The following is a 6,709-nucleotide window of genomic DNA, read 5'->3' as shown; positions in this document are numbered from 1 at the left end:
TTTTTCTTTTCTATATTACATTTCTTCATGCTAATGGATCTGTATATGAAAATGATTCACAAATCATTGTGAATCTAACAGTTTGTACTATTTGTATTCTAGCTAATGTTTGAAACGTGGTACAGACTTTCAGTTTTATGAAGCCAGAATCATCAATTTTCTGTTCATGGCTTTATTTCCAGTACTTAGCAGAGTTTGCATCATATTGTAGATTTGCTAAATAAACATTTGTTGAATAAATGAATGAATGATGAATGAATGTCTAACTACTCAGGGAACTGCCAACTTTTCAGGCAGTTCTTTGATATTATTATTTCTTTTTATAACCTTGTCATTTGCTTGAACATTTTTACAGCAGAAAAATAATAAATAATCATTTAATAAACTATAATATCAAAAACAATTTCCATTAAATGGGCTGTAGAGTATATGACATTCAAGAAAATATACAGAAAAGGAGACATTATGACTGGCTTATATATTCATACCTGGAGTCTGAACAACACACTAGTCCTAGTTGAAAAATTCAACCATCCTTTGTGCATGCCACTGTGTATGCACTGCACTTGGCCACAGAACCCTCTGCCCCATTAGTGTAACCAGCTATCACATATCTTTTCTAGGAATATTGTAGGTGTACTATGATCCATTTGATTTGGGCTATATACCATTAAAAAATTACTCAGATACCTAGAATTGAGGTGATTTCTTTACTTCCCTCAAAAATATCCACAGATATTAATGAATACTAAGTGAATAGGTTGAAGTAGAAGGCTTTGCTTAAACAATCTGTGTGATAATTATGTTGTGTGTTAAGATTCTAGGTACTTGCTTAGTACAGAGACTTTTGTCTAGTGACAGTCCAGTGTGATCTCTTTCACCACCACACTAAACCATTGTCTATTATTTTAGGACTGTCTATGCTCAACAGACATGCAAATCTTCAGAGTGCTACAGACTTAGTGACTGAAGCAGCTATCTTGAGGGAAAGCAACAAAAAAGTTGTAAGAGGAAGAAGAAGAGTGGTTTTCCCTATGGTTGTAAATATGTAGGACAATGAGAAGAGAGTGGGGAAATGTACTTTGGGTGGCAGCCTTCCTGCAGGCCTTCAGATACTGAGAAACCATTTGTAAAACTGAGTTATATAAATAATTAGAAGAAAGAAAAACAAAGCCTGTATTTTTCTACAGAAATTGAATGAATTATCGAAATTTGAGAAGGTGTTAACAGTTCTGAAAATATGAATTCTTGGGTTTTGTGTTTCCACTGTGTATAAGTGGTGTGGGATATTTCAGCTATCCTGTCAAATAATCTATGCATAAGTTGGAGAGAGGGAACAGTTCCCCTGAAAGAGTTGCTTTATGTTGAAAAAATAGTATCCAGTTTAAAAATAAACTCACTTGCCTTTTACATATTTTTTCATATTTCTCACATCTTAATTAAATCCTTAACTTACTTCCAATCAAATACAGTTGAAGCCCATATCTTATTCAAATATATAATTAGTTTAGGACAATGTGATCAAATTGATCTTTGTATATCCATTTATTACAAGCCCGTGATGTCTGCACATTTTATAGCCACCACAGCACTCCTTTTACCCTTACTTCATGACAGCCACAGTGCTGCTCCCTGGGGAACATTTCTGAAAAGTAAAACTTCAGCAATAATCTTGTACAAAGTATATAAGCACATTTGAAACTTTAAATTGAAAACTTAGAACCACAAACCACACAACCCCTCTTTTTTCAGTTTTCTTTTCTTAAAGAATTTAAGCGATACAAACTCCAAAGAGAATCTTTAAAGATCAAGTGATGCTCCTAAAAATAACTCAGAGAAAAGCTGTCTTAAAAAGAAATTGCATGGACAAGAGGGCCAGGAGGATGAATGAAAATATGAAAATATGCAGCTGACAGAGGTGAGGGTGGGAGTTGCGGGGAGAACCTCTAGAAGTCCCAGAGACCTGGAATGTCTCTCAGGACCCAATGAGGGTGATCCTCGCTGAAGTGCTCAGCAGTGAGGAGATGCAGCCTGAAGAGAGTACCTCCAGTAGTCAGGCAGGGCTCCCAGTGGAGAGATGGGGACACCAATCTACCTTCAAAAAATTGACCCAGAATTGTTCCTGTCATAAAGAAATGCAGGAACAAAAATGGAGCAGAGACTGAGGAATGGCCAACCAGTAACTGGTACAACTTGGTATCCATCCAATGTGTGGGCACCAAACCCTGACACTATTACTGATGCTAAGTTTTGCTTGCAGACAGGAGCCTAGCATGGCTGTTCTCTGAGGGGCTCTACCAGCAGCTGACTGAACAAATACAGATACTCACAGTCAACCATTGGACCGAGGTTGGGAACCCCTATGAAAAAGTAAGGGAAAGGATTAAAGGAACTGAAGGGGATGGCAACCCCACAGGAAGACCAACAGTATCAACTAACCTGGACCCCCTGGGAGCTACTAAGCCACTGAAAAAAAGGGCATACATGGGCAGGTCCGAGGGCCTCAGCACGTATGTAGCAGAGAACTGCCTGTCTGGCATCCGTGGGAGAGGATGCACCTAATCCTGTAGAGACCTGATGCCCCGGGAAGGGGGGGATGCAGGACCCTCACAGAGGTGAAGGGGAGGGGACAGGGGATTAAGAATTCTGGGAGAGGGAACTGGGAGGGGGACAACATTTGGGATGTAATAAATAAATAATTAAAAAATAAAATATTCTCAAATTAAAAAAAAAGAAAAAAGGAAATCACACGGAGCATTGGGCATAAAGTAGGCCCACCGGTTATGTAACATGAAGAGTATTGGAAAAATCCACAGTAAGGCCAGAAAGCATTTTCCACCCATAATTTTTAAATATGATCAGATACTTTTTTAAAATCATGTTTTACTGAAGTTGTTAAAATAGTGTAATTTACCCATTTTTCTCTTATCTTGATGCTACTCAAATGTAATTCAAACTACTTTAATTTCTTTTCCTGGTTTTTCAAGACAGGGTTTCATTGTGTATCCTTGCCTGTCCTGGAACTTGCTCTATAGATCAGGTTGGCCTCACACTCACAGAAATCTGCCTGCCTCTGCCTCCAAAGTGCTGGGATTAGAGAGTATACCACCACCACCCAGCACTGATTGAAATTTTTAAGCAAAAATTCTACTGTAAATTCTATGCAGTGGGTTTTGGAAGTTTAATTCCTTAAAAATGCACATCTTTTCAGGCTGGATGGGTGGATCAGTGAGTAAAGACATTTGCAACCTTGGCAACCTGAGTTCAGTCTTCAGGAAGATATAAATGTGCAGAAAACCTAAACTCCTAAAAGTTGTCCTCTGACCTCCACATAGCCACACATATCATACACACAATATATCCTATACATAATAATAAAAATTTTAAAATTAACAATAAGACAGTCTGTTCATGTTTAGTACAAATAAAAACCACATTTTAATTAGTTTTTTTCCTATTTGGGGAGGAGTTTCCATAGAACTTGTATTGGCTAACTTCCTGTGCTACAATGCTGTTGATATGCCTGAAGGAATACAAATAAAAACAAAGTTTTAGTATTAATGATCAATCTTTTACATTAAATTGTATTTAGTTTTTAAGTTAGCTTTCAAAAATTAGTTTTGGCATTTTAAAATGTCAGTGTAATTAAGTCTACACTTATTTACATATTTTGTGCATATGCGTGTGTTTGAGGGCCCATGCATGTACTTGCATGCAGAGGCCAGAGGATACTCTAGATGTCACTCTCAGAGGGTATCTACTTTTGAAAATTTGAGACAAGGTTTAAGAGTTACAGCTCAGATGGAAAGGTATCCTGGTAGTTGGGAGCCAAGAAATACCACAGAGTCACACTATACAACAAACCCCACATAGATTTATTGGGAGGGAAAAACACAGGAGGGTGGCTGCCTCTGCTCAGGTGAGAAGCAGAAGAGGACTGAGCTGAAACAGGGTTTACGTAGGATTTCCTGGGTGGACATAGCTTTCCAGGGTGGGGATTTTCAGGATGCAGATTTCCAGGGTAGGGATTGGTAGGATTTCAAGACTTTGAGGTCTTTACTCTGTTAGGCCAGAGTTGGGTCTGGCTGTTAGGGCAGTTAAGAGTGTTCTGTGTGGGGGACCTGGCTGTTGGAGGTCCTTAAGGGGGTTACCTGGGTACTCACATGCTTCAAGGGTCTTAGACAAAGTCTCTTACAAAGTCTCCTCAAGTAAACAGGCTGGCTGGCTGGGATCTACATGTTTCTGCCATCCCAGTACTGGATTATAACTGTACCTGATCATACCTGGACCCCTCCAAGCCCTCTCACATACTTCTCCTTGCTTTTTCAAATAACCACCCAGAAGGTGCCTGATCTCAACTGGCATTTTTTACAATGTTAGTTCTGCAGACCCGACTTATGCTTGCAACTTTACTGTCTAAGCTACCCGACCAGTCTACATTTATTGTGCTTATTTAAATCTTTTTAATATATTAAAAAGATTTACATTTTCATTTTAAACAATGTACCAGCAAAGTTGGGCAGCATGTTCTTACATGGATATACTAGTGTTTTATTTTGATCATTCTCAAAAATTAATTATATTGAGCTTTTATAAATGCATCCCATTTATACATTTTTAATTTTGTTGTTAATTAAATTCTTACATTAAGTAAAATGAAAATATGCTAGAAGGAATGCTTTGAACATAACCACACAGGCTTCCACAACATGCAGTTGTTTTTTGAAAGGGAAACAATAAAACATAGTCCTGCTCAAAGATCTAGAACAGGTGTGACCACACAAGGCTCCCACTCTGCATACAGTCCTTTCCACACTTCCTCTGTTGAGGCTTCCTTTCTTGTTCTAGCTCTTTGCCACTCATTGGTATTTGATGGTTTACTGCGCTGACAAGAAAATCTGTACACCTAAGTTTCTTTCTTGCTAAATTTGAACTATTAATTTTTTTCACTTTATAATTAGTTTTACATGTCAGTTCCAGTGCTATTTATTCAACGCCCCTTTGAAATCCTGTCAATGGTGCCTGTCTTAGTTGGGGTTTCTATTCCTGCACAAACATCATGACCAAGAAGCAAGCTGGGGAGGAAAGGGTTTATTCAGCTTACACTTCCACATTGCTGTTCATCACCAAAGGAAGTCAGGACTGGAACTCAAGCGGGGCAGGAAGCAAGAGCTGATGCAGAGACCATGGAGGGATGTTACTTACTGGCTTGCCTCCCCGGCTTACTCAGCTCACTCTCTTTTAGAACCTAGGACCATCAGCCCAGGTATGCCATCACCCACAATGGGCTGGGTCCTCCTCCCTTGATCACTAGTTGAGAAAATGCATTACAGCTGGGAGGCATTTCCTCAACTGAGGCTCCTTTCTCTATGATAACTTCAGCTGTGTCAAGTTGACACACAGAACCAGCCAGTACAGTGCCTTTGCCATTCTTCACTTACACTTTCACGTGAATCCTTACAATCTTATCCTTAAGGTCCGAGGGGAACCTAATTAGTAATTTGGCAAATAACTGTTCTATAGATTTATCTTTATCCTATTATGTTTTTCTCACAATAGGTTTCTCTTTATTGGAGATTTTCAAGTTTTAGCATTACCTTAAAATATCTTCCATATGTTTTAGAATATTTACTATAAATTTTGTTAATAAGTGTAAAAATCTATTTAAAATTATATAATTGAATGTTTTGCTGCTGAGTAGGAGTATAGTTGACTTGTGCTCTCCAATAATCCTCTTATTTTAAACATTTATCAACATTTTCTCATTTTATACATTGTTTATGAACAATGGCCTTTATAATTTGTTTCTGTTATCTTATAACTTACATCCAACATTGGTTTATTAGAAAGATTAGCACAATGTCAACTAGAAGCAGCAACAGACATCACAGTCCTGGTTTTAAATGGAGACCACATAACATTTCAACATTAGTTACAATAGGGAGTTTAGTTATAACACATTTTGCTAATATTGAATTGGATCATAAAATTTTTCTGCTCATTGTGACATTCTCATAGTTCTGCTTTGTTAATGTAATAAATTGAATTCCTAAATTTTCCTATTTCAAAATATATTCAATTCTTGAGATAAGTTTTTTGATTATCTATCCATTAATATTATTCAGTATGAAGTTCAGTTGACTAGTATTTTACTTAGATATTTACATAGAATAAAATTTGTTTATAATTTCATTTGCCACTGAGTCTTTATTAGACTTTGCTGTCAAGGATCAGCCAATACAAAATGTTGAAGAATGTTACATATCTTACCTTTGTATTCACCTGGAGGTTATCTTATTTTCTTTCTTAAAAAAAAAATTACTTTCATCAGGTCCTCTGGAACTAGATATACAGATTGGTTGTGAGCCACCATGTGGTTGCTGGGAACAGAACCCAGGTCCTCTGTAAGGCAACAAATGTTATTCAATTGCTAATCTATCTCTCAAGCTCCCATATAATCTTTCCTTAGACATTTTCAGCTACTGATTTTTTTGTGTGTACATGTATATGTCTACACATACACATTATTCTCTGTATATGTAGGCCATGAGTTAATGTTGGCCATTTCCTCTCTTACTCTCCCTCTTAGGTTTTGAGATAGGGTCTCTCTTTAAACCTGGGATGTAGTGCCATATAGCTAGTCCCTCAAGCTTCTTTATTGCTATTGACTTAGGATCTCACTGTTGAGCCTACATGCCAAAACAGGGCA

At 37.5% G+C, this 6,709-nt stretch overlaps 1 long non-coding RNA gene across 1 annotated transcript in view; it reads right to left on the bottom strand.

Moving 5' to 3' along the window:
* Positions 1 to 6,709, bottom strand: part of LOC102554174 (uncharacterized) — a 78,194-nt gene that overhangs the window by 64,354 nt on the left and 7,131 nt on the right. Inside the window, exon 2 of the long non-coding RNA XR_360679.4 lies at positions 6,271 to 6,402. This is a non-coding gene — a long non-coding RNA (uncharacterized LOC102554174). The remainder of the gene's footprint in view (positions 1 to 6,270; positions 6,403 to 6,709) is intronic.

Source organism: Rattus norvegicus, chromosome 17, assembly GCF_036323735.1.
Source record: "Rattus norvegicus strain BN/NHsdMcwi chromosome 17, GRCr8, whole genome shotgun sequence".
NCBI classification, from domain to species: domain Eukaryota; kingdom Metazoa; phylum Chordata; class Mammalia; order Rodentia; family Muridae; genus Rattus; species Rattus norvegicus.
Note: the sequence above shows the minus strand (reverse complement) of the source record. Positions and strands in the feature narration are given on the sequence as shown.